General features: G+C 41.2%; 1 long non-coding RNA gene and 1 pseudogene across 3 annotated transcripts in view; one reads left to right on the top strand and one right to left on the bottom strand.

Annotated features, from left to right (window-relative positions):
- The window catches only part of LOC143681194 (uncharacterized), a 55,424-nt gene extending 46,235 nt beyond the window's left edge, over positions 1-9,189 (top strand). Inside the window, exon 3 of the long non-coding RNA XR_013174455.1 lies at positions 8,917-9,189. This is a non-coding gene — a long non-coding RNA (uncharacterized LOC143681194). The remainder of the gene's footprint in view (positions 1-8,916) is intronic.
- On the bottom strand, positions 1,688-27,079 carry LOC143679207 (tripartite motif-containing protein 75 pseudogene; annotated as a pseudogene). Of its 2 annotated transcripts, XR_013173587.1 has the most exons (3): positions 26,682-27,079; positions 2,366-3,895; positions 1,688-1,791 (listed from the first exon to the last, which is right to left on the bottom strand). The product of XR_013173587.1 is annotated as a tripartite motif-containing protein 75 pseudogene, transcript variant X2 (transcript). The 2 variants fall into 2 exon arrangements; XR_013173586.1 differs by having other exon boundaries at positions 1,693-3,895.
- Between the last annotated feature and the right edge of the window lie 377 nt (positions 27,080-27,456).

The raw sequence follows: 27,456 nt of genomic DNA on the forward strand, positions 1-27,456 counted from the left end.
TAATATATTAAATATTTTATAAATTTTCACTCTCGTAGAAGGGTTACACATCATCTCCTATCCTCTGTCTGCCTTTATAAAGGAAATCATTGTTAATGATTTCTTGAATTTCCCAAATAGTTTGTGTATAAAAGCAAGTGTTTGTATGATTTATATGTGTATATGTAAAGAACATTCCTCTTTTTCATCTCCAAATGAGAGCTACTTATATATTCTACAAATACCTTTTTTCTTTTATTTTTCTCCTATGATTGCAGCTCTACTTCATTTTATTTATATTTAAAATGTGTTGCCAAGGAAAACGCTGAATAGAAATATAATATAGTGGGTGTTTTCTAAATAACTTGTAAGTACATATTTCTCTGGATTTGTCTCCTAAGTGTAGCCAGAATTTACTTAGTTAACATTTTATACGTACTGCTTTAAGTGCTTCATGTATACATCCAGTTGAATTTATGTGGCAGACTTGTGAGGTAACACATTAATGCAGAAGTGGAAAGTAAGTACTACAATGAGTAACTTTTCAGCTCCACAGGGTTTTTTCTGTCACATTTCCATCTTCCCATAACATTCTTCCTAGCCATTCATATTATCCTTAAATCACTTAGAGAACTGTCATTGTATTATCAGACTTGGCAATTACATTTGAGATTGTACCCAAAATAAATCATGTACAAGCAGAAATTTGGAAATTTATAAGACACATGAGCCAGAGTTAAAAGGTAGTACTAAGAAAAATACATGGGTAAAGGAATCTGCTTGGGGATTGGAATGGATTCACCTGGGTTTGAACTTTGCCCAGCTGCTGGCAAGATAGGTGGTCAGGAAAAAGTTCATGAATTGCTCTCAAAGACTATAAAGTATATTATGTCACTAATCTAGAATTCTAGATGTAAATGTAAACTAATGTATAGCAACAGAAAGGTCCTTCAAGGTTTCCTGGGGACTGGGGAGTTGGGGTGGGGGGAGAGGAAAGGACTGCCTACAAACAAGCATAAGCAAACCTTGGAGAGTGACAGAAATTTTTCTTATCTTGATTGTGGTGGTAGTTTCACGACTATATCATTTGTCAGAACTTGCCAAATTTTTAATTTAAAAATCTAGTTTATTATATGCAAGTGTACATCAAAATACTGTTTGTTTTTAAAAAGGGTAACAAAACACTTTCCTATTGTGCATCTGTTTTTTATCTTAAACTAATTTCACTTAACTCTTTACCTCTGTTCCTCTAGTAACCTCAAAGTTGTATGTCAGTTCTACTGTTAAGCAAAATTTTATATGGCACAAATGACCCAACTGACAAATTCTTCTGGAGCATGAGGAATTAATAGACACTGTACATACATAATGGAGGCACTATAGCTTTGATCTTTATTGCTTATTAAGACTCATATTGGAAAGGTCCTTGGAATGTATGATGGAAATTATGAGCCTGGAGTTATTGACAGCGATAAGGGTTCCTGTGGTGCATGAAGATTTCAACCTAGCATTTACCCATATACCCACATTTCCCCAGTGTGGCTCTAATCTGATCATGGATCTTGTCTCATGTGATGTTCTTGCATCTGCCAAAATAAGCATTAAGTCCATAATTTTTGTGAGATTTTGACTTAGGGCATACCACTGGCAATTAGCAAAACACAAATCCTTTATAATGAGCAGTAAACTTGCTGACATTTGCTTTGGGGGGAAAAGATCATTTTTATTTTACATGACAGTAAGCAGACTTGCCCTTTGCTCCAGATGGAAATACTTTCTCTACCTTGCAAGGCTGCTCCCAGTACAGTTACCCTTGAAAAGAGAGTGCAGATTAGTCAGCTTCTCCATCCCCAAGACATACAAAAACATGAGCAAGCCACAGGGAATTGTCTGTCCACAATTCTGTCTGCAATTTTAAGGTACTTATAAAACAGATAAATGTTTAAGTTCAGAACACATCCACAATGTATTTATTGGAAGTGAAAAGTTACAGTTTGCATACTCTAATATTGCAATTCCAGAAAAAAGTTACACAGTTATCCCCACCAGATCTTTTAGTTCCAGTGGTATCCACTGAAAGAATTATGAGCTGCAACAACTTTGTATATTTCAGTCATGGAAACATTTTTGAAAAGTTTTAGTGCTAAATTCATAGGTAGTTGTTCAATGTTCTCCCTACTTTCCCCAAATTGCAGGAGACAATGCAGCAATGAGACAGCCATACAGGTAGTTTATCTTTCATCATCTGTCACTACACAGATAGTAAGAGGTTTGGAATCACATCCAACACAGAAGTAAGGCTTGAGTATTTCAGAAAATCTATTAGTGAAGGTATGGATATGAGTCTTCTCATTCAAACTGTAAAATGAAATCTCACCCAACTCACAGTCCAGATAAATGCCAATTCCTCTGGGCTTGTCAATTAAAGGAAGAGTGACTGGTGCAGTGCCCACTGCAAAATAGTCTCCATTCAGCAGCTGGATTGTCCACCATCTGTTCTGCCTTGATGGTACTTGCTCTCCCTTCCTGGAAAGGGAGTCTTTACAAACCCCCACAGTCCATTTAAGCAGTCACCCACTTGGACCTCCCAATAATGTCTGCCAGAATTGTATCCTTGATAACCCAGTACAGCCAGATCAATCATAAGTCTCTTTGGATTAGGATGAAGCCTTTTCTTTTGCTTCACAAATGTCACAGAATTTTTATCCTCAGAGACAAGTAGATTCAGATGTGCTGTTTCAGAATCGAGCATGGCGTCTTCTATAAATTTCTGTTTAATTTTCTGCAGAGCTGAATACTGCAAAGGAAGACTCAGCCCTTCTTTCCTTAACTGGAAAGAATAGGGGACTGGAGATTTAACGTTTTCACACCTGTGGTGGATACTCTTGACATCTGCCAGCAATTTCACTTCTGACATCACAATCTTCTCTGCAACCTCTTTTAGCAAACTTTTGAGTGTGGAGACATACTCTGAAAATGGTGATATGCTTTTATTGAGTTTCTGATGACTTTTCTTCTCTTCATCAGCTAACCTTGACAGTACCACCTCTTGCTCATATTCTAAACTCTGATTCAGATGCTCAAATTCAGAGAATAGTGTCTGCCTCTGGGTTTCCACCTTCTCTCTCAGCTCTAACAGATTTCTGTCGTGAATGGCTGTTAGTTTTTCTAGGTCTGCCACTTGTGTCTTCAGGAATGCAATGTAACTGTGAAGTATTTTCTTGTGGTGAGTGGTAGCCTCCTCTACTGGCCTAATGTGGTGACCCTGGGAGTCAGGGGACTGAGCACACAGGGGACACAGCACTATCTGATCCTCCTCATGGAAAAGGGTCAGAACCTGACTGTGCTGCTTGCACAACTGTGTCTCTTCCTGCATTCCCCTCTTACTGCTGGTGATGTGGAGGACCTTTGCAAGTTCACTCATCTTTCCCAACTGGGTGTTCCTCCTGAAGTGCCACTCTTGGCATTGGTGCTGGCAGACGGGGCAAGGGAGCCTGGCCTGTGGATTCTCCCAGGACTGCTAGATGCAAGGGTGGCAGAAATTGTTCCCACACTCAGTGGTGACAGGGTCTGTCAAGAAATCCAGGCAGATGAGACAGCTGGCTCCTACCTGGAGTTCTGCCAGGGATGCTGCAAAGGCCATTTGGCAGTGAATGAAGATCCAGACTGAGGGTTTTTTCCAAGAAAGCTGGGCACTGCAGATCCTCTCCAGAATGAGGAAATTAAGGACAGTTTTCAATTTGGGACAACAGGTTCTCTGTGGCTGAGTTAAGTGCCAAGGGGAGCTCAGCTCACAAACTGCATCTAATCACAGAATAGTCTGACAACTATTCTTCTAGCCCTTGGAAATTCAGAGGATATGAATCTAAGCTCTTAGTCAGGAAAACATCAATAATGCCAAGGTGTTTCTTTGTTCCTGTTGAAGAGAAAATATTCTTTAGCTTAGAAAATTGTAGTAATTTTTTAGGCCCTGCTCACCACATTTGAGGGCACCACTGATTTTTCTCTCTACCCCACCAATCCGCCCACATTGAAAGCCTCTACTCTGGGGTGCACAGGAGTGTGGAACAAATATGGGCTTTGGGACTAGATCACCAGTGCCTGGGTTTGTTTCTAGTCTTTGTCATCTACTCTCTTGAACCCAGGAAAAGTTCTTTAGCATCCTCAACTTGAACCTCAAGTAAACAGCATAAAAATCCAAGTTTTAGCATCTCAATCTTTTACATGGAGAATAATAAAACATTTGGCACAGTAAACTTTCTGACACAACTGGATTCATAATATACTGTGGTCTACATTTTTTCATATAAGTTCCAAACTGGATATATCAAACTATGTACACAAGTGGGTGAGAATTGAACTAGGTTAGATTTTCTTCGAGGACCCTGCAACCTGGAAATGGGTTTTTCACATGAACCACAAAATGAAAGTGCAGATCAGGATTCCATCATGAAAAAAAAACATGGGAAACACAAATACACAAGCACACATACACACAACATGACAACTATTCTTTCAAGTCACCGGTGACACTATATGGGGACAAGATCCAGGGAAGAGGAGGGCCCAGGAGTGGAGGTTTCCCTTCAAAACAATGACTGACTGAAATGGAGGCTGGGAGGTTGGGTGGAACTCAGGGAACAAAACCTAGTGTTCAGGGCACTCCAAAGTGGATGGGTCCTGATATATAACCCAAGAGTTAAAATGGGATCATTTTAACCAAATATGAAGTAGAAACAGACTAGCCATAAAAGATATGATTGATTTAGTCATTTCAGCCCCTGATGGGATTAAAGACACATGGGTATGATTACTAGAGACCCTAAACTGAAATATAAAATGTTAAAATTTAAAAACTGCTAGTAAGAAAGTCTTGTTATTGAAATGCTCAAACACTGCTGGAGAGAACTTAAGTTGTACTAACACTTTAGAAAGCTATTTTACATTATCAAGAAACTTTGGACACACTCATATCCTATGACCCAGTTATTCTACTCCATATTTTATAACCATCAGAAACATGAACATTATGTGCACCAACATATGTACATAAATCTTCACATCAACATTATTCATAATTATTCATAATTATTCAATTATTCATAATTGGCCCAAACTGGAAATGAACACAAGCCTCTGCAGCAGTAGAATGGATAAATGATGGTTTAATTATACCATAGAATATGTCATCAAATAAAAGGCACTAACTACTCTATCTGCAACATAGAAGACTCATAAATACAATGTTGTGTGAAAAAGTCAGCCACAAAATAATATAGAATATTTAATTGTATTAAATAGTCAAAGAAGTAAAACCATTTCATATTTTAAATACATCAAAGTCACAATCATATTTTGTGATGAGAGGGTAAAAGGATTGGGAGGAAGCCTGAGCAGAGCTTCTGGGTATGGGAAATAATCTATTTCTTAATGTGCTTAGTGTATGTAGGGATACAGACTTGTGCCATTTTCTAAATACATGTGTATTCAAAAGTAAAGATAACCAAAATAAATATGAGAAGAGATTATGAAAGAATTTTAATATCATCATCTGAGAATGTGCTTCTGACGATTGGTTAAAAGCCAGAAAAAAACTGTTTAGCCAAACATTAATAGCTCCCATAAATCTAGATCTTCAAATCAAGCATAATGAATGCCCAATGTAAAAATGTGTAAAGGAGACAAATCATAGAATCAATGAGCTAGTTATGAAAACAATGCAGATCTTTAATCCAGGAATTACAAAGTGAAGAGAGATTATCTTTGTGCCTCATCTGACTGGAAAAATTTTAAAGTTTACTGACAGAGGTCTTTTGAGGCAGGTATCCCACATCCCCAGAGGGAAGGAAGCCTGGGGGATGGTTGGAGCCAGGTCTGATTCAGGCTGCCTTCACCAAAATCTTGGCCTACCATTCATGGCCATAGAATCTTTGACAGGTGAAAAGATTTACTGAGGAGGATAAGCTCTTCTTAGCATCAGGCCTGGTACATTAAGGTACTAGGTAGATGGTAGCTAATAATTCCCCAGACTTGCCATACTGAGGAACCTACAGTGGAAGCACACACATTGTGTAATCACCACCACCTCCCTCACCAATGCTGCCTGGACATCAACACCCAACTACAACTGCTGAGACCCTTGGCACCCACTCAGGCCTCCAATAAGCTTATGTTCCCCCAGACAGATCTAATCACTACACTATCTCATTTAAAATAGTTCCAGGATTGCTGTTTGCAGCATAAGGACAAGTCCGGACTTGCAGATCCAGCCTCTACCAGCACAAGCTCTCTGCAGCTCTTTCCCTCCTTTTCTTAGGCATGTTGAGCTCCCACTGTGGCACCTTTCTCCAGACAGATCTCAAGGATATCTCCTGGACATACTTCAGCCATTAGCCCACTCAAAGAATATTGGGTTGCATAGCTGTTATTACTCCACTCATCCCACCTCTACAGAAAACCATCCTCACTGAGTCATCCTGGAAGGTGGTTCCACACTTAGCTTCAGGCCTGTAATCTCAGGGCACTTTGTCAGATACAGATAGTAGTCACCCTTCATCTAACTCCTTAAGACCTCATGGGACATGGGGATCTGTATATATAACAAGGATTTTGGGTGATTCTGGGCAAGCCTCTTAAGGAACCAGGAACCATAAGGAAGAGCTTGCTATTTGAAATGATCCAAAACTGATTTACATTCACTTGAAAGGTAGAATCTCATGCTGAGAACAGAGTAGGCATGGAGTGCACCAAGGCTTCCACCACATTCCAGCTCCCACACCCATGGCATCCCCTCTCCCAGCTTACCTGAAGCAGATGGGTCTGAGATACACTGAGGCAAGTGTCCCAGACTGATTTCCACAGACACTCTTGCTTCTGATAATGTGGTCAGTGAGCATGATATTGGCATATATATATATATACAAGTAGGAGGATGGAGCTCTTAGGACACCCAGGATTAAGGGCCCCTCCTTCAAGAAGGGGGTGAGCAGGACTTGGTATGGGTGGGTAAATATTCTGAGGCCCTGGTTGGTGTGGGTTGAAGTCATTTTGATTTAGTCATCTCAGATGTTCCAGGCCCTGTGTTTATACACATGATCTCATTTACATTTCTGTAATCCTCACTTGATCCTTCAACAGTATTTAATCCTATCATCACTGACTAGGGAGCCAAAGATCTGAACAGCTAAGTGTGGAGTATTCATTTTCTCCTACAACCTGCATTTAACTCTGCAGCACACAAGTTTAACCTTCTTATCACAAAATACAGTTTTCAAATAATGGAAAACTTTTCCTTTCAGTTACATAGCTCTGGGATGAGTCCATCCTTTGCTCCTTGTACCCTCACAAAATCTCTAACGTACTCTAGCAACTGAAGATGCCCCTTCCTACCTCCAAAGATGGGCCATTTGTAGATATCTAGAAAGCAGGTCTATCCCAATCTTCTCTAAAACAAGGAAGAAAAATTGTGAAAAGTCCTAAACCCTGACATATTGTATTCAAGAAATGAAGAAGTTGGAGAGAAGAAACTCTTGGAGGAAATGAGCATCCTTGATACTCCAGAAAGAAGCAAGAAACACCAGAGCCAGGAGGCAAAACTGCATGGAGTATAGCAGCCTCTGAGCTTCTGTGGACTCTTTCCTATGAGTTTTCATTCTGTAGGGAAAAAATAAACTGTTTTTCCCTTAACACAGATTCTTCTCAGGTGTATGATACAAACTAATTTCCTTTTTTCCTGTCTAGGGCTTCATGCAGATATAATTGTCCTGAAGGATGGAGGGAAATAATTGTTTCTTTTGATTGTATCTTCTTAATCAGTGGTTCTCAAGTTTTTGCATGCATCATAGAAATCTTCTGATTAATTTGTTAAAATCCATATTATTTTCTGCTCCACTCCTCACCCCCACCAAGTTTCTGACTCAGTAGCTTAGGGACAGTGTTCTAGAACTGGAATTTTAAATTAATTACTACAAGTATTTTATGTAACTGTTCTAGAGGTCATGGGTTGAGAACCAGTGTTACAGAGCACTGCTTGGAAGTTTTATCCTTATTTATCCTCTTGACACTTTCATTGCCTACTCCACTGAAACTGTTATTAATAATTTCACCAACAATCCAGGTTTCCAAGTCCACAGAATGGTTTCACTGCCAATTGTACTGATTCTTCTTCATTTGTTTAGTTTGGGGATCCAATAACTTATGGGCCTCTGCACATCTTATGAGCAGAGACTTTGACTACCATTTAGTTCTAACTTTTCAAGAGTGTATATATGAAGCAATGATAAACAGAGACAAATATTCCCTCTAGGACAGAGGAAAGGTTTGGTGGTTTGAATCTGTTGTGTACCTCAGAAAAGCCATGTCCTTTAATACACGTTCAATATTGCTGGGTGGAATCATTTTTATTGTTTCTATGGAGATATGACCCACCCAATTGTGGATGGTAACTTTTGATAAGATGATTTCCATTGAGATGTGTCTCCACTCATTCCATGTGGGGTTCCTTACTGGAGCCCTTTAAGAGTGGACTGTCATGGTCAGGTTCATGTGTCAAGTTGGCCAAGTGGTGGTACCTGTTTTTCTGGTTTGTCATGTGCTGGCCCATCTGTTGCTATGAGGACATTTCACAGAATTAAATCATGATCACATCAGCTGCATCCACAGCTGATCCCAATTGTAATCAGCCAAAGGGAGTGTCTTCTGCAATGAGTGATGCTTAATCTAATCACTGTAAGCCTTTTAAGGAGGATTCAGAAGAGACAGGTTTCTTCCTGCTTTGGCTGGTGAGCCTCTCCTATGGAGTCCATCCAGATCCTCCATCAGAATAGTCAGTTTCACAGCCTGCCCTACAGATTTCAGACTCTATATTCCCACAGTTATGTGAGACACTTTTATAAATTTTGTATTTATGAATATTTCCTGTTGATTCTGTTTCTCTAGAGAACCTTAACTAATACAGGGACCAACAGAGCAATAGGAAACAACAGATTCCACACAACCAGAGACCTTTGGAGATGAAGAAGGAAACTGCCTCTGGGGGAACTTCATGAAATAAGAAACCAGGAGAGAAAGCTAACAGACATCCCCGTGTGCCATCCCATCTGAGAGAGGAAGTTCAAACTGCATTGGCCTTTCTTAAGTGAATAACCTGTTGCTGGTATGTTAATTTAGACAATTTCTCAGCCTTAGAACTGTAAACTTATAACTTATTAAATCCCCCCTTTTAAAAGCCATTCTATTTCTGGTATATCACATTTTAAAAGCTTGCAAACTAGAAGAGCAGGTATGCTTGCTATCCAGTATAATAAACATAATAACTCACTATGAGCCAATTTTTCATAGATTTCATGTCAGCCCATTAGAGAAGATCAAGCTATCCTAAACTTGGTGCTCCTTAATTGTGATGTAAACTCTCTTGATGCATAAACTCCACCTAGGCCCACATGCATGGATTTGGGCAGAATGGAAGCTGTGAAGCTAACACACAGCTTATGATGCTTGCTTGGCAATGATAAATAAAGTGCTTTTTATCTGACCCCAAATTATGGCATTTTCTGCCACCATCCATGAAGCAGTTGCAGATAATCTCTTTAGCTTGAAACAAGGTAAAGTTTCAAACTGTTCATGGTTCTGTTATAACAATTATACCCCCAGTTTTTATATCAAATATTTTAGTCTCCAGAAACTGGTATTTAGTTCATTTTCATTGATAAAAGGAGTCAGGATTTCTTGGAGAAATTGTTAATTCTAGGTCTGGTGTACAGAAAGTACAAAGTGAGACTGAAACCTCTTATGACAGACAGTAAAAACATATTCAAAGACAAAGGAGGACCTTAATAAGACACAGAAGTCAGCACAAAGGTGCTCAACTCACCACATGTGGAACATTTTGTCTCTAAAAATAAAATCATGGATTACAAGCCATTACATAAAAAAGACTCCATGAGTCCAAACAGTTACAAAAAAGACAGGGAGAGGGTTGTAGAGAATAATATTCTTCCTTAAAGAAGATTGTCAACATTGCATGCAGGAGTGCAAAATTAGAAAACAATTTATTTCTCTCAATGATATCATTGGTTTGAGTAAGAATCATCTTTGTTTTTAAAATATGGAGAAATGTCATGGAACAAGATATTCAGAGTACAAGTAATTTTTATTATGAAAGGGAAAGGTAACTTTATAATGGAAACATCTTCTAGACACTACTTAAACCAATTGATCAAGTAGATATAGTGCATCCCTAATCCAATGGGAAGAACATGGCATAGCCCATGCAATATTCTGGTCAGAAATGTTTAGCCTGAATCTAATCTTGAGGGAACAGTTGAATGAATATAGAATGTGATACATTAAATGAGAACTTAAAATTAGTTTTGAGGATGATTAAATGAATGAACTCTAAAGGAAGTGACTAAACATCTGAATAAGGACATCATGGTAAAGATCAAAGCTCCAAGCCAAGATTTAGGAACAATAATCACTTGGGTGGTAGCTGAAAAACAAGGTTGCTTTTAAATTAGGCTGTCTCACACATCAGGATGCTTTGAAGTGCAAAAATTTTTAGCACTCTTTCTAGCAAATTCTTCTATACATTCCTGGCTATGCCTTGCTAAGAGCTCTATCCTACCTATAACACTTCAAAGACCCCCAGAAAAGCAAACTACTTACAGGGTATAAAGACTGGAACCGGGCATGTTCTGACCTCAGGAGTGAACTGAGAACTTGTGATGGATTGTTTTCTGACTCAGAATAAGAAGACACACTCATTGTATTGAAATACTCACAGTATTTTTGTGGAAAGGAGGAGCTGTCAGTACCAGGCAACTGATATCAGTAGCAATACCCACTTCATAAAGAAATAAGGGCCATTCTGCACCCACCACAGGGCCTGGACTCCACCAGGGCATCTGCAAATGAGTGCAATCTGGGATTCAAGTGTGAAGGGAATATGAAAGAGCTGGAAATTCAGAGAACCCTAAGCTGAAAAAAAACAGTCCTACTCAACTCAGCTGTGCCTGGGGTGAACAAGAAAAGGCACCTCACCATGGTCCTGCAGTTTTGAGGAAGGGTCCTCAAAATCATCAGAGAAAGTGGAAAAGCAGACTCCAGGCTACCCAGGTCATGGTCCATTCTTGGGTATGAAGAAGCTGCATTGTTCAAGTATATCATCTGAGGGTGCATTTACTCCCAAGATGTGTCAAATAGACCCATGGCCTGCCATACAATCTTGACATCACTGGAAGCCAGAATTTATCCCAAGACTCAGACAGAAATGCCTAATTTCAGCTCATTGATTCAGGGAAAGAATGGGTAAGAGGCTTAATTAGGAGAATTTGAGTAGGTCATCCCTTTATTCATGGAGTTAAGTAGAAGAGACAGGTTAGTAAATAAACAGCATTGGTCTCTTCCTCATGTGTTTGGAGGATCCAGGTGAGAACAAAATATTTGGTTATCATTTGTGCCAGTTTGAAAGTATTATGTACCCCATAAAAGCCATGTTTTAATCATAATAGTCTTGTTGAGGAGACTATTTCTTTTAATCCTGATTGAAAAATATAGGTTGGAGATTTTTATTAGATAATCTCTATGGAGATGTGACACACCCAAATGTGGGTATTAACTTTTGCTTAGATAGAGGTGTGACTACACCCATTCAGGTAGGTCTTGATTTTCTTACTGGAATCATTTAAAAGAGGAAACATTTTAGAGAAATCTGAAGAATGATAAAAGCCTCAGAACTGACAGAGCAGATGTAGAGACTTGGTGAACAGTTTCTTCACAGAACAGAGATATGGATGTTTGAAGATGCTTGGAGCCCAGCAGACATCATACATAAGATATTGAGCAAGTGGGAACCTGGAGAGAGCCAAAGGAAGCCAAAAGGTGAAAGCCAGTCCTGGAGAAACAAAGTGAGGAACTCCTACAGTAACAAGAGACTGAAAACAATGGAACTGGGGAGTAAGGGCCCAGCAGATGACAGTCATAGGGCTTTCCAGGTGACAGAGTTTCCTGAGCCATTGGTCTTTCTTGAGTGAAGGTAACATCTTGTAGGTGCCTAAATTTTGACACTTTTACTTCCTTAGAACTGTAAATTTGGAACTTACTAAATTTTCCTTTTTAAAAGCCATTCCAGTTCCAGTGTTTCACTTCCAACACACTATTAACACACACTTTCTAGAAAATATCTTCCTAAATTGTGTGCTATCACATTCCTAAAAGTTTAAAATGAAGAACACCTGTGGTGTCATGTTAGGGGCAAATCCTGTGGACCTTCAGAGAGATCTTATGTTTCTGGAGGCAGAAGGCAGGCTCCAGCTTCTCCTCCACCCTGAATGAAGAAATCATGTCCCACTGCAGAGTTCTTCATTGTCTTGTGTGGGAGGAAGTTTATGTGCAGACTACACTTTCTGGTTCTGGAATAGGATCATGTATGTTTTAATCTTACTCTTCCTCTCTTCTCCTCGTGCCCCTCAATTTTTCTCACCTATATTTCAGAACCACAATTGCAGAGAGGGAGATGAATACCTACATATCTAGTCCTGGTAGGACCCATGTCTCAGGATGTTCATAGGATCAGCCTCCCCCAAAGCCCCTGGAATCCCATGGCAGCCATCCTCTCTGCATTTTGCTCAAGGTACACTCTGGGAACAATCACTTTGTGGAGAGGAACCCTAAGATTCCACAAATTTTAGGTGAGTTCCATTCATCCTCCACACATCAGAGATTGGGGACCATCAGGACTTCCCCATCCAAGGCCCTGTGAGGTGCACAGGCTGGGTATGGGGTGGGGGAACTGAGTAGATGGGCTGGACCTCAGAATGGCAGCTTGCAGCCAAATAAGCACATGGACTATTGAGGGCCCACAGCTTTACCTCTGTAGTTTACCAGTTTATGGACATAGGAATGATAGGCTTGGCTTTCTTGTTTAACACCACCAATGAAGAAAGCATTTCCATATGGGCATTCTTCATATGGGCAGGCTCAGCCACATAATGTTTACTTGGGAAGCTGCAGACCTAAAAAGTACTGCATTGAAAATGTGTCACATTCCTCACAGAGGATCTTCAAAAACAAATCCCTTTAGAATTGAGAGAGCCTTTTTGTGTTTAAAGGATAGAACTTTCCTTCCAAATATTTCCTAAACATTGTTATATTTTTCAGTTAAAGTTAACAGGAGATAGGATAGTGAATCACTGTAGAAAGCTGGGTCATTTACAAAGGTGACTAACTAAGCATGCCTACTATTATCAATCCTTTTTTTTTTTTTTTTTTTTAGAGAGAGGGAGGAAGGGAAGGAAAGACAGAGAGAAGGAAGGAAGGAAAGGAAACATCTTTAAACATTTTCTTGTTTTATTGTATTTTGTTTGTTTGTTTGTTTTTTACATGGGCTGGGGCCGGGAATTGAACCGAGGTCCTCCGGCATGGCAGGCAAGCACTTTGCCCGCTGAGCCACCGCGGCCCGCCCTATTATCAATCCTTTTTATCTACTCATCTGAATATTCAGGCATTTATATTTTATAAGGGTAGTCTGAGTGTAGATTGTTGGTAGCATGCAATATATTATTTGGTCTATAAAAGGAACTCAGTAAATTATTTAGCACTCATTTATGAATACCAATTCACCTAATGAGCAATTTGCCAAAAATAAACTGTAATCCTTCAGGGTTTCAGAAAGCTCAGGGAATGCTTCCCAGAGAAAGTAGCAATGAAGCTAAGATCTGAAGAAAGAGTGGGAGTAAACATGAGAGCAAACAATCGGTATGGGAGTTGAGAGATGCCCTGGGATGGTATATAGGTTATAGTGTGGTATATAGGAAAAAATACACACTAATGTAAGTTATGTGTTATAGTTAATAGTTCAATTAGAATATTTTTCATCAATTGTTTCAAAGGTGCCATTCTAATGCAGAGTATTAATAATAGACAAGGTGTGATGGTTAGGTTCTGGTGTTAACTTGGCCAAGTGATTATGCCCATTTGTCTGGTCAGGCAAGCACTGGTCTGATCATTGCTGAAGGCATATTTCATGGCTGACTGATAAATCAGAAGGCTGGTGTTTTAAATCATCAGTCAGTTGATGACATCTGTGGCTGATTACTTCTGTGATCAATTAAGGCCTGTCTCCCACAATGAGATAATTCAATCAGCTGAAGGTTTTTAAGAAAGATGAGAGACTCTTGCTCTGATTCTTCAGCCAATAAGCTTCTCCTGTCAGGTTCATCCTGAGTCTTCATTGAAGCTGCCGGCTTCACAACCTGCTCTATGGATATTGGGCTTTTCCCTTCCCATGGTTGCAAGAGATACCTTTATAAATCATATATTTACATATCTCTCCTTTTGGTTCTGTTTCTTTGGAGAACCCTGACTAGCACAGCTTGGTACCAGGAGTGGCTCTTGAGAAACAGAATCTTAAAAATCAGTTTTTACAATTGGTTTTCTACTCTGACTATACCCAGAAGCACTAATGACTATTTCCAATAATCAAAGTGGCACCAACAGTCCATAGGATGAGTTGGCAAAAGAAATATTCAAAATATCACCTTTAGATTCTGCTAATTGTATACTTATATGAGACAAGGCTCTGGGTAAGAAATGTTTGACCCCTTTATGGAGTTTTGTGGAATTAAGATGTATAATGATGCTGGCTGGTTGCTGTTAGATATGCTGGATAAAGAGATGAGGGAAAGATGTGAGCTGAAGGTTTCAGATTTGCACCTTAAGTGCCATATGAATGATGTAAAAGTTTCCATGTGTCCCCTGAAAGAAAATCTTATTTCCTGTGTTCACCAACTTGAAATTTCTGAAAACCAACCACAAAGTTTAACTGTGTAAGTAGGAGATTTACAGTATAAACTAAAATCTCAACCTTGCAGTGTATCTACTATTTAAATAAGGACTTTGATTGGAAAACAATGGAATCCTGAAATGTGGGATGGTGATATATGGTTTGATAGTGATGGGGGATGGGAACATGCAATCCCTGGAATGTGCTGAACCTTTGCAAGATTGACCTATAATGAACTGCTCTGAGAAAAGAGTTTACTGATCTCCAGCCTACTTTGAGTAAACAGTTTCCTAGCCTCTAGTCTCCCCAGAGGAATCCAAAATCCAACTACCACCTAATGAGATTAACCCTTCAATGTCTGCTAACCTTGTAATCTCCTCCCCTGGGGAAACAGCCCTCACGCCTCTGTCTGAAGTGACTAATCCTGTTTCACTAGATGCAACTTTAATGTTATGCTCTGAGGTAATTGGCTTGAAAGACACTTCTAAATTTTAGTTTATATCTAGAATAAAGTCCCAACAGTCCTGGAAACTTGAGGAACAAAGTGTGACCCATGAGGAGGTATACTCCTAAAGAACTGCATAAGTTTTTCAATCTATGTAGACAGAAACCAGGGCAATATGTTTGGAAATGGATATAAATGGTGTGGGATAATGGTGGAAGGAAAATAAAGTTGGGTCAAGCTGAAGTTATTGATATGGGACCACTAAGCAGAGATTCTGCATTCAGTGTTGTAGCTCAATTTGTTTGGGTGGTTGGCTGAAACATGGATCCAAAGATGGTTGATACTAACTGAAGTCAATTGCCAGAACTCTCCTGGTATAATGTTGATGAAGGGATCCAGAGGCTTAGATTGGAATGTTAGAGTTGATTTATCATGGAAGTCCTGCTCACATACCCCAAGAATGTCCAGAAGACACTTCTTTCAGCAGAACCTTGAAAAATAAAATTGTGAGCCTGGTGCCATCATCCCTGAAGAGCTCTGTAGTCACCCTTCCCTGTAGGTCAGACATTACTGTGGGAACTGCTGTCACCAAGCTGGAGTCCTTAAATACAGTGGGTATGGTTGGATCCTGATTTGGCAGAAACCATGTAGTGGTTGTTAATCACAATAGACAAGGTAGGCATGGCCACTATAATGGATGGCAGACTCAAAACATCAGTAAAAATAATCTGACTCACAGAGATTTCTGGCATTGGCTAGAAGATCATGGGGTATCTAGAAGTAAAATAGATGGGCAGTCTACTAAATTATTGTTTGAGATGTATAAGCAGAAGGATTGTAGGTCAAGTGAACAGAAGTCTAACTGGAACTACAGAAACGGAGGTTCATGAACCCTTAGTCAGTTCCAAGACTTGAAAGAGTTTACAGATCCAGATCCCCTTGAATTAGGGGAGGGCTGGGTACACTTGGGGAAGGATCCTTTAACACTGCCTCTAATTTAAACTTTTAACCTTCCCCCCAGCCTTCCTCAAGGAGATCTAGAGTGTTTTTGAAATAGATAGAGATGATGGCAGCACATTCTTGTGAGTATAATTAATAGTGCTGACTTGGGAATGAATATGGCTGAAAAGGACAGTTCTGAGTCATATATAGCACAGAAGGAAAGCTACAGGTGAAAACATGGGAATGTATAATACAGTGAATCTTCTACTGGATGATGACTGTGATTAAAAGTACAAATATAAAAAAGTAATCATGATCCAGAACAAATGGATGCCATAATTACAAGGAGCTAATAGAAGGCTATTTGGGAGACAATGTACATATTACAAACTATGGACTATAATGAACAGTAATATCTTAATATTATTTCATCAACAGTAACAAAGGTACCACATTAATAAGAGGGGTCAAGAAAATGGGTAAAGGATATTTTGAGTTTTCTTTATATTTTTATTTCGTATTATTACTGTTGTTATTGTTATTATTTTGGAGTAAAGTGTTCTAAACTATATAATGATATTGGGAAACTATTGCTGTTATACTTTGGATAGATTGTATGGGGTTAGAATATATCTCAATGAAATTGCATTAAAAAATTACCCAGAGAGATTCATAGAAATGGAATTCCAGCCCTTCCTTTTGATGAGGAACTTCAGGCCCATACAGGGATAGGGCTACTGTAACACAGCTCAACAGCTTCAGGGACTTTCCTCTAACCACTCCAAAACACCATAAACTAAAAAGGTATACCTATATAATGCATAAGAATAACCTCCGGGATAACCTCTCAATTCTTCTTGAACTCTCTCAGCCACTGAAACTTTATTTTGTCTCATATATCTCTTCTCCCTTTTGGTCAAGAAGGCTTTCTCAATTCCATGATGCCAGGGTCCCAGTGAATCCTGGGTGTTCCTGCACTTTCTTTTAATTTTTAAAATATTACAATGAACTATATTTATTTAAATTTACAAAGAAATATCTATCACTAAATGCTTTGCCTGTCATCTCAGAGACAGACACTGTTACTTGTTTTCTGTGTAGCTTTCCAGAAATTTTTTATGCATAATTCAAATATGTGTGTATATATCTGTGTGTGTAGACTTGGAAAAACCTGTACTTCCAAGCAGAAATATAATGAAAGCCACTAGGTTTAAAATATTCTAAGATTCACCTTTAAAAAGAATTTAAAAATGGATAAAATTTTAGAGTATATTTTATTTAATTCAATATATTTAAAATATATCTTTTGAACATTTCATAAACACAATGTATATTGATAAGATATTTTATCTTCTTTATTATTTCATACTAAGTATATTGGTTTGCAAAATCCTGCCAGAATGCAATATAGCAGAAAGGAAACTGCTTTTTAAAAAGGAATCTATTAAGTTACAAGTTTACAGTTCTAAGGCCATAAAATGTCCAAACTAAGGCATCCAGTAATGTTACCCTGACTCAAGAAAGTGTGAAGTCTGTCATATAGGAAAGCATGAGGCTGGCATCTGCTGGTCCTTGTTCCTGGTTCCACCACTTCTAGCTTCTGATTCCAGTGATTTTCTCTTAAAGCATCTGTGGGCCTTCACTTAGCTTCTCCTGGTCAGCTCTGGGTTCTGGCTTTATTAGTATCTCCTGGGAAGGCACATAGTGACATCTGCTGGGCTCTGCATCTCCAAATGTCTGTGTCTAAGGCATCTAATCCCTCTTCTGGTGCTCTAAGGATCTCCAAAAGTCTGCATCCTTGTTGGCCCTGAACCACCTGTGTTTTCTGTAAAATGTTCCCTCTATTAAAGAACTCTAGCAAATTAATCAAGACCCACCTCAAATGAGCAGAGTCACATCTCTGTCTAATCAAAAGGTCACACCTACAACTGGTTGTGCCATATCTTCCTGGAGTAAACTAATCAAAAGTTCTCACACACAATTGAGTCAGCCAAACCATATGGGAACAATCTAATCAAGTTTCCACCTTACAATCAGGATTAAAGGACACAGATTTTCTGAAGTACACAACACTTTCAAACCAGCACACCAAGAACTCACAATCTGCTTACAGCATCTTTGTACCTCTGAATCCAGACACATGGCTGGTAGTAACTGAATCAGACAGGACAGATCTCCTGGCTAATTTGCACCTTACTTTTTCCCCTTGGCAGTTTATTTGCAAGCTTAGAATGGTCCTTATCAGAACACACAGATAACACTCACTCTTCTTCTAGGCTACATGGTATGGATATGTCAGCATTCATTTAACCTAGATCTGTCACAAAGGAAGTTTCCAGTCTTTTCATGTAATGATCAATAGTGTGTGATCACCTTCATATTAATGACTTTGCACACAGGTGCAAGTAGATCTTTGGAAAAGATACTAGAATTGTAATTGTAATCATGAAATCATGATTTCTTAATGAACTTAAATACAGAAATCCTCTAGCTCTCAGTTACTATGGCACCCTTAGCTCTCTTCCCCTACTGGTTAAACTCAAAAGCTTTCCTTTTTGCATTCCTTTAAAGATTTTTGAGCTTCATTCTGGGGAGCATTTTAGTGCTGCCATGTGTTGCTTTTAATCTTTGATAAATAATCCCAGAGTGGCCTTTAGTCCAGGGCTAATGATTTCCCCCACAGAGGCAATGCTGCTGATCAGGAAAATGCTTCCTGGGGAGCTTCATGAGACAGGACGCCAGGAGAAGAAGATAGCAGATGATGTCATGTGCCCTTCCAGATGAGAGAGAAGCTCTGAATGTGTTTTCCATGTGCCCTTCCACCTCAGAGAGAAACCCTGAACTTCATTGGCCTTCTTGAACCAAGGTATCCTTCCCTGGTTGCCTTAGATTGGACATTTCTATAGACTTGTTTTAATTGGAACATTTTCTCAGCCTTAGAACTGTAAACTAGCAATTCATTAAATACCCCTTTTTAAAAGCCATTCCATTTCTGGTATATTGCATTCCGGCAGCTAGCAAACTAGAACATGTACATAAAGGAAAGTCTAAATAAAAGAAAACAGTAAGACTCATCAGTTAGGTCATTGCTAGTGTATAGAAATGCTACTGATTTTTGCACATTAATTTTATATCCCACCACCTTGATGAATTTGTTTTTAGTGTGAGCAACTTTGTTGTAGATTTCCTAGGATTTTCCAAGTATAGTATTATGTCATCTACAAATAATGGAAGTTTTATTTCTTCTTTTCCAATTTGGATGCCTTTAATTTCTTTCTCCTTCCTGATTTCTCTAGCTAGCACTTCTAGTATAATTTTGAATAATAGTGGTGACAAAGGGCATCTCGCCTCATTCCTGATCTTAGGGGAAAAGTTTTCAGCCTCTCTCCATTGAGATCAATGCTGATTGTTAGTTTTTCATATATGCCATTTATCATATGAGGAAGTTACCTTTGATTCCTATCTTTTGAAGTGTTTTTCCCAGAAAACGATGCTGAATTCTGTTGAATGCTTCTTCAGCATCAATTGAGATGATGATGTGATTTTTGCTTTTTGATTTGTTAATGTGCTGTATTACATTAAGTGATTGTCTTCTGTTAAACCATCCTTGCATTCCTGGTATAAACTCCACTTGATCATGATGTATAATTCTTTTAATGTGTTGTTGGATTTGATTTGCTATTATTTTGCTGAGAATATTTGCATCTATGTTCATTAGGGAGATTGGCCTGTAGTCTTTGGTTTTGGTATTAAAATTATGTTCACTTTATACAATGAATTAGGTAGTATTACTTTTTCCTCTTTCTTTTTTTTAAAGTTTGAGTGGGATTGATGTTTGTTATTTTTGGAATGTTTGATAAAATTTCCCTGTGAAGCCATCTCACACTGGGCTTTTCTTAGGAAGCCAGGAAGATTTTTAAAGACTGGTTGAATCTCTTTATTTGTGATTTGTTTGTTGAGATCTTCTATTTCTTCCAGAGTCAGTGTAGCTTCTTTGTATGTTTCCAGGAATTTGTTCATTTTATGTAAGCTGACTAGTATGTTGGCATATAGTTGCTCATAGTATCACCTTATGATTTCTTTTATTTTTTTCAGGGTTTGTGGTAATGAATCTCCTCTAATTTCTGATTCTGTTTATTTGCATCCTCTCACTTTTTTTCTTCATCAGCCTTGCTAATGGCTCATCGATTTTATTGATTTTCTCAAAGAACCAGCTTTTGGTTTTATTGATTCTTTCTATTGCTCATTTGTTTTCCCATTCATTCAACCCTGTTTTAATCTTTCTTATTCCTCTTCTATTTTCTTTGGGGTTAGTTTGCTGTTCTTTGTCAAGTTCTTCCAGGTGATCAGCTAAGTATTTGATTTTGTACTTTCTTGTTTTTTAATATAGGCATTTAGGCCAACACAATTCCCTCTCAGCACAGCCTTTGCTGCATCCCATAAGTTGTGAAATGTTGTATTCACATTTTCATTCATCTCCAGAGAGCTACTGATTTCTCTAGCAATTTCTTCTTTGACCCCCTGGTTGTTTAAGAGTGTGTATTTAATCTCCATAGATTTGTGAATGTTCTCCTTCTTTGGTGGAATTTCATTGGAGTTACCAGCTTGTGGCCTGCCCTACAAACCTTGGACTATACATTTCCATTGTTATGGAAGACAATTTTATAAAGTTTATATCTATGGATATCTCCTGCTGATTCTGTTTCTCTAGAGGACTTTACCAAATACAACACAGTATTCACATGCAGTCTCCCATCATGGTACTAAGCAGGCCAGGTACATACAGTTACTAAACAGCAAAAAAATGTGGATAAAGAATAAATGAGTAATGGGGGACAAAATAAACTGTGTATTTGGAAATACTAGTGGTGAATGGGAAGGAGGGGTAAGGGGTATGGTTTGTATGCTTAATTTTCTTTTTGTTTCTTTTATTGGAGGGGCACAAGTGTTCTAAAACATGATCACCATGATGAATACACAACTAAGTGTTGATAACTTGAGTCATTGAATGTGCACCATGTATGGAATGTATGTGTGTGAAGATTTATCAATAAAAATATTAAAAAAGAAAGATAAGTAAGAGACAGGACTGTGCAGATATCAGGTCTTATTTCCAAAGCTCACAGTTTCCCCTGTACTGCCACATTGAGATATAGGTGTGGCAAGTTTGAAATAATTTAATTTCCCACCTAGGCAATAATGGTAATAAGTTCTCTGTCACCATTATGATTATTTTTCAGAAAAAGAAATAAAAAGACAATAGAAAAAGAGATAAAATGAACACAGGAAAGAAAAAAAAGATTATACCTACCATACCCCTTACCTCTCGCTTTCATTGATCACTAGCATTTCAAACTAAATTTATTTTAGCAAGTTGAATTCTTGATATTCTCACAAGCAGTGTGGACAACCAAAGCTATAGGCAGAGCCACCAGTCTTGGGGTTTATTCATATGAAACTTAACCCCGCAAAGGATAGGTCAAGTCTACTTAAAATTTAGGCCTAAGAGTCACCCCCAAGAGAGCCTCTTTTGTTGCTCAGATGTGGCCTATCTCTCCAGCCAACACAACGAGCAGTCTCACCACCCTACCCCTTTCTACGTGGGACATGAGTCCCAGAGGTGTGGCCCTTCCTTGCAACGTGGAACAGAGATCTTGGAATGAGCTGAGACTCAGCATCAAGGGATTGAGAAAACCTTCTCGACCAAAAGGGGGAAGAGGGAAATGAAACTAAGTGTCAATGGCTGAGAGATTCCAAACAGAGTTGAGAGGTTATCCTGGAGGTTATTCTTATGCATTAAATAGATATCACCTTGTTGTTCAAGATGTAGTGGAGAGGCTGGAGGGAACCACCTGAAAATTTAGAGCTGTGTTCCAGTAGCCATGTTTCTTAAGGATGAGTGAATAATGATACAGCTGTCACAATGTGACTGTGTGATTGTGAAAACCTTTTGTTTGATGCTTCTTTTATCTACCTTGTCAACAAAGGAGTAGAACATATGGAATAAAAATAAATAACAGGGGGAACAAATGTGAATGAACCATTATGATTTTAAAAAGACCTACAACCCCCAGTATTCCTAGGTGGGCTCCCATCCAGGCACTAACCAGGCTCATCCCTGCTTAGCTTAGGAGATGAGATGAGCTCAGGCGGTTCAGAGTGGTATGGTCATCATTGTGGTTTCCCGGCACCGGGGGGCCCAAGAACCTGGAATGCAGAGGGTTGCGCTGCCTCGCCCGGCAAGCTGTGGGTGTTGTGCCACCTGGTGCCTGGCTCTCAACCATGGGTACCTGCTCACCTCCATTCTGTGCAACCACGGAATCTGGATGCCTCCCTCCAGCACAATGCCAGGTTGCACAAGCTCAAAGGGCTGCATCTTGGGACTTTCAAGCATCCCAGCCCCATCTACTCCCTGAACAGCCCCCAGCCCCCTCATAACACCTCAACCACATGCCTTCCCCCACCCCGCACACCCCACTTGCCCACCACCTCCTGGGTACTGCTTTCCCCAACTACCTCTCTGAAATCGCCAGCTTCCCCTGTCAAGCTGGCCCAGGTAGCCAGAGGCCGTGCAGCTGCTCCTGGGCCTTCCATGCCAAGCCCATCTGCTGCGCAGTCAGCCCAGCCAGGATATGGGGAGGAGGAACCCTGTGGCCTGCTTAGCCGCTCAACCCCAGACAGGTTTTCCGCCCCTAGCTAGTCTCCTGGCCTCCTGGGACATGGGAAGCGATTCAGCTGGCAGCCTAGTCTTGGGGTGGGTAGGTCCCATTTCACACGCTACCACATCTTCGCACAACAGATACTCATTGTGCAGTTAATGTAGGTTCCACTCAGCATTCGGGGTGACCTCACGGCTCCAAGCACTAATGCTCTGGCTGGAAATCCCAGCCAGGGACCGATATAGAGGCTAGCGGGTCATTCCCTTGGGGACAGGCTGTCTGCCATCATCATGCCTGGCAGAGGAGAGAGATGCCCTTGGAGCTGGCAATGGATCAGTCACCCTGCCAGAAGACCCGGGACCTATTTGGAAAAGTGAGGCTTCGGACACTCCCTGGGATTCGAGCATCCGCCACGGGTCAGTGGGCGGAGCTACCCACACAGTTCCAGACACCATGGCCCCGTCCTCTGACCGACCTTCCGAGGGGTTTGCAGTGCAGAGGGTACAGGCTCTCCATTTGTCTCCCTGACAGGGAGACAAATGTATATTGCCCCACCCTAGAGGCACCCCACAAACCTAGGCCCACCCAGGTCCCAGCTCAAGTCCTGCACGGCCGCCAGGCCACATTGCCTCTTAGGTGCTGGTCTCCTGGGACGTACCATGGGTGACTTCTGGGCAGGGGGGCACCCTGGGATGGCTCAGGCAGACTGTCTGTTTTCTGGGCTCCTTTGTTTTTTACCCTTTGTCTGCATAGGGTTCCTGGAGGGACTGAATGCCCCACATGGTTTCAGGAGTGGACTAGAGGGGTTGGCCAGGTGGGTCATCTCCCCTGGGTATTGGAGTAGAGGGTGAGTCTGTAGCGCTGGGTGCAAAGATCAAGGGAGCAGTGCCAGGTAGGGCAGACAAAGCCTGAAGGCAGGCATGCCTGCTGGTGTGCACCATTTGGAGACAGATGTGAAAGGCCTGGGACCTATGCCAAGAAGGGGCCCAGTGGTCTATCTCATCTGTGGCAGCATGCCCAAATCCATGCTTATAGGACATGGGTCTCTTTGGCTCTGCATGAGATGGCCAGGACTCAGCTGTCTGGCTGTGTGGTGATGTCTCAGTCTGGGGGCCTGGGGCAATGGAGGTGACCTTGTGGGTGCCAGGTTACATGTCGGGAGAAGCTTAGAGACAGGAGGCATTGGTTCTGGTGTGCTGTGCACCTGACAGCAGGCTCCAAAAGCAGGAGACAAGGAGGGACCAAGAAACAAAGTGCCAGGCAAACACCATCAGCATATATTTTGGGTAGTGCATTTTCAAGTTTAACTTCTATGGACAACTTAGTTGCACACAAAAAGTTAATGGAATTTTCAATAGAGTGTGAGATTTTGTTAGTTGTTCCAGGTTAGTGTGATGTCTGATAAATCACAGACTAATTTGAGCAGTGGATGAAGAAATATTTGCAGGGTCACCCTGGGGATTAGGGAGAAAGAAGATAATATTCAATTTCCCCATTTGGAGAATTTTTGATATTCAGACAAGCATGTGCAGAAGACAAAATCAAAGATACAAGCACCAGTTCTTGGGGTTCATCCTTATGAAATGTATTCCAGCAAATAATAGGTTAAGCCTACTTAAAATTAGGCCTAAGAGACACCCACAGTGATCCTCTTTTCTTGCTCAGATGGGGCCTCTCTTCTCTGAGTCAACTCAGCTGGTGAGCTCACTGCTCCCTCATGTGGGATGTGACTCCCAGTGAGACAGATCTCCCTCGAATCACAGGACAGAATTCCTGAGATGAGCCAAGACCTAGCATCAAGGGATTAAGAAAGCCTGCTTGATTCAAAGGGGAAGAGAGACATGAAAGCCAATAATGATTCAGTGGCCAAGAGATTTTGAACAGAGTCCAGATGGTACCCTGATGGATGTTCATAGACATCATATGGACATACATTTATGATTTATGTTGTAATGAAGTGACTGGAGGGAATTCCCTGAAACTGTTGAGAAATGTTCCAGCAGCCTTAATTCATGCAGACGATCATACAAAAATACAACTTTTACAATGAGACTGATATTGGGAAATCCTTGTTTCTGTTGCTCCTTTCATTAAGCTTATGGACATATGTGTGAAAAAGATGTGGATAAAGAGTAAATAAATTGTATGGGGGGGCAAAGCATAAAGTAAATTGTGTATTTGGAAATATTAGTGGTGAATGAGAGAGAAGGATGAGGGGTATGGCTTGTATAAGTTATTTCTTTTTATTCCTTTTTCTGGACTGATGCAAATATTCTACAAAGTGATCATAATCCTTAATACACATCTATGAGATGGTGTTGTGAACTGTTGATTGCCCATGACCTATGGAATGTATTGGTCTCAAGATCAATCTATAAAAATATTTTTTAAAAAAGAAAGAAAAGGTTAGGGACAGGACCCTGCATATATACAATTTTATTCCAAAATTCCCACTTTTGCCATACCAGGACACTGAGTACAGGTGTGCAACTTTGCAATCATATCATTCCCCACTTAAGAAACAATTGTAAGAAGTTCTCTGTCACCATCATGTTTAAAAAACAGGGGAGGCCTGCACTGCCTTACCTGGCTTGCTGGTGGGGTCTGTGCCACCCCATGCCCAGATCCCATTCTGTTGAACCAAAGGCAAGGTGATATTTGTGATCACCTAATTTATAGGTTTGGGTTCAGGGACAGCACAGACTTCAGTGAAATAAAAAACAGATTTTAATAGGAAAGTAATTCAAAGAAAGTAAATTAAAGAGCTTTCAAAAATAAGGCATAGTTACATCGCCAGATGAGATGGTACCAACACTTGAAGAGAAGTGCTAGGATGTATCAGAAGCAGCCTTCCAAGCCTCATTAGTAAAAATCCACAGCCATCTTAGAACCAGCATTCAGAGTCTTATTTGTAAAAATTCACAGCAAGGCATTCTTTTCCCAGAAAAGATTCTGATGAGATGCTCTCTCTTTCTCATAAGATTTTCCTCTCTCTCTGTCTCTCTCTCTGACCACTTGCATGCAGTTTTTATGATGTCTTCCCATGATAGTGACCAAATTCTAATTAGCTTATGTGACTGGGCCAAGTTGGGTCCTCTGGGAACTGACCAGGGATGGAGAGGAGCTTCCTGGGACCTAGATATCATTATCAAGGTACAACCCCTTCCAGAAGGATAGGCAGGCCTCCCAACTGGAGAGCGTATTTCAACTGTTTCTTACCAAGGTCCCACAATGGCAACATCAGTTGCACAGAACACACTCTACAAATGTATCTTTCCCTTACATGACCGCAGTACTCTGATCATGGCCACTGTGGGGCTGCCTCTGGCCAACAACCAGCGTGCTCCGGGTGCTGCATGTTGAGTTCTACCTGCAGCCCAGCCCAGTTTGGTCCTCAATCCCTCCTGGTCCCCTGCCACTTTCCCCACCCCATGCACCCCACCGCTGCCTGGGTCCAGCTTTTCCCAGCCACCTTTCTGAAACCGCCAGTGTCTCCTTGACCTGGCCAGATCAGCAGTGCGGCATCTCCAGACCCTTCCTCGCAAAAGGCGCATGCCTCACAGTCTGACCAGGGCCTCGCCAGTCCGGTGCACTTGCAGGAATGTGCCAGGCCAGGCCAAGCCAGTGGGGAGTAGGAAGCCTGAAACCTGCTTGGCTTACCCACCACAGGCACGTTTCCAGCCCCTAGCTTGTCACCTGGTAGAAGTCCCCTTGCAACTGTACCTCCTCTCCCAGCGGGCCCCTAGCATTTGTTCAGCATGCCCACCCCTCCTCTTCTCCATGCAGCATTGTGCTCCTGCTGCTGAGCTACCCAGGCTGGGGACAGCACCTGACCCTTGCCAGGCTCCAACCTCGATCCTGCAAAGTGGCTTACCTGGAAACCGAGTCCTAGAGGAGGAAGGTTGGACCTGGCGCATCGCTGCGCCCTCCCATCACACAGGGTCTTTGCGTGGGCATGTAGGCTCTGCTCAGCACTCCGCGGGACCTCGCGGCTTGATCCCCTGCGATCTTCTGGGAAAGACCACCCAGGGTCCGAGATGGAGGTTAGCGTTTGTGCTTTTGGGTTGAGGTGGTGTGGATGGCAGGCTGTTCGCTGGCCTCATCTCTTGGCCGAGGAGTTAGCTGCCCTTGGCGCTGGCCAAAGCAATCTGTTTCGGCCTGCCAGAAGTCCTGTCCCTTTTGGAAAGGTGGGCCCTAGAGCGTCCTTGGGATTCCCTGATCCTGGGCAGCAATCACCGCCGTTGCCTCTGCTTGGGCTGCAGGGTGGGTGGGGCCTCCCTCACACCTCCTCCTCCCGTGGCCCTGCCCTCTGACCGACCAGGGCAGGCCTTTGTGATGCAGAGACTGTGGTGCCTGTGATTGACTCCACCCTGCAAGTACCACACAAGTCCAGGCCCACCCGCTCCCCATCCCCAGCCCTGCGAGACCCAGATTGCCCGGTGGACCTGTGTGTCTTTGATTCCTGCAGAATCCTGCACTGCCTGGGACCCAGCCCGCTGCCTTGTTGTCCTGCTGTTGTCGCAGGCTGAGGGGCTGGCGCACAGGAGATGATGGTGCACGTGCTGGGCTCAGAGTGTGGGGGAGCATAGGGGCCTGAGGCAGTGGCAGTAGGGCATCATGCACCAGGTGGCAGGGAGCAAAAGGAGACA

This window comes from Tamandua tetradactyla, chromosome 4 (genome assembly GCF_023851605.1).
Source record: "Tamandua tetradactyla isolate mTamTet1 chromosome 4, mTamTet1.pri, whole genome shotgun sequence".
Taxonomy (NCBI): Eukaryota; Metazoa; Chordata; class Mammalia; order Pilosa; family Myrmecophagidae; genus Tamandua; species Tamandua tetradactyla.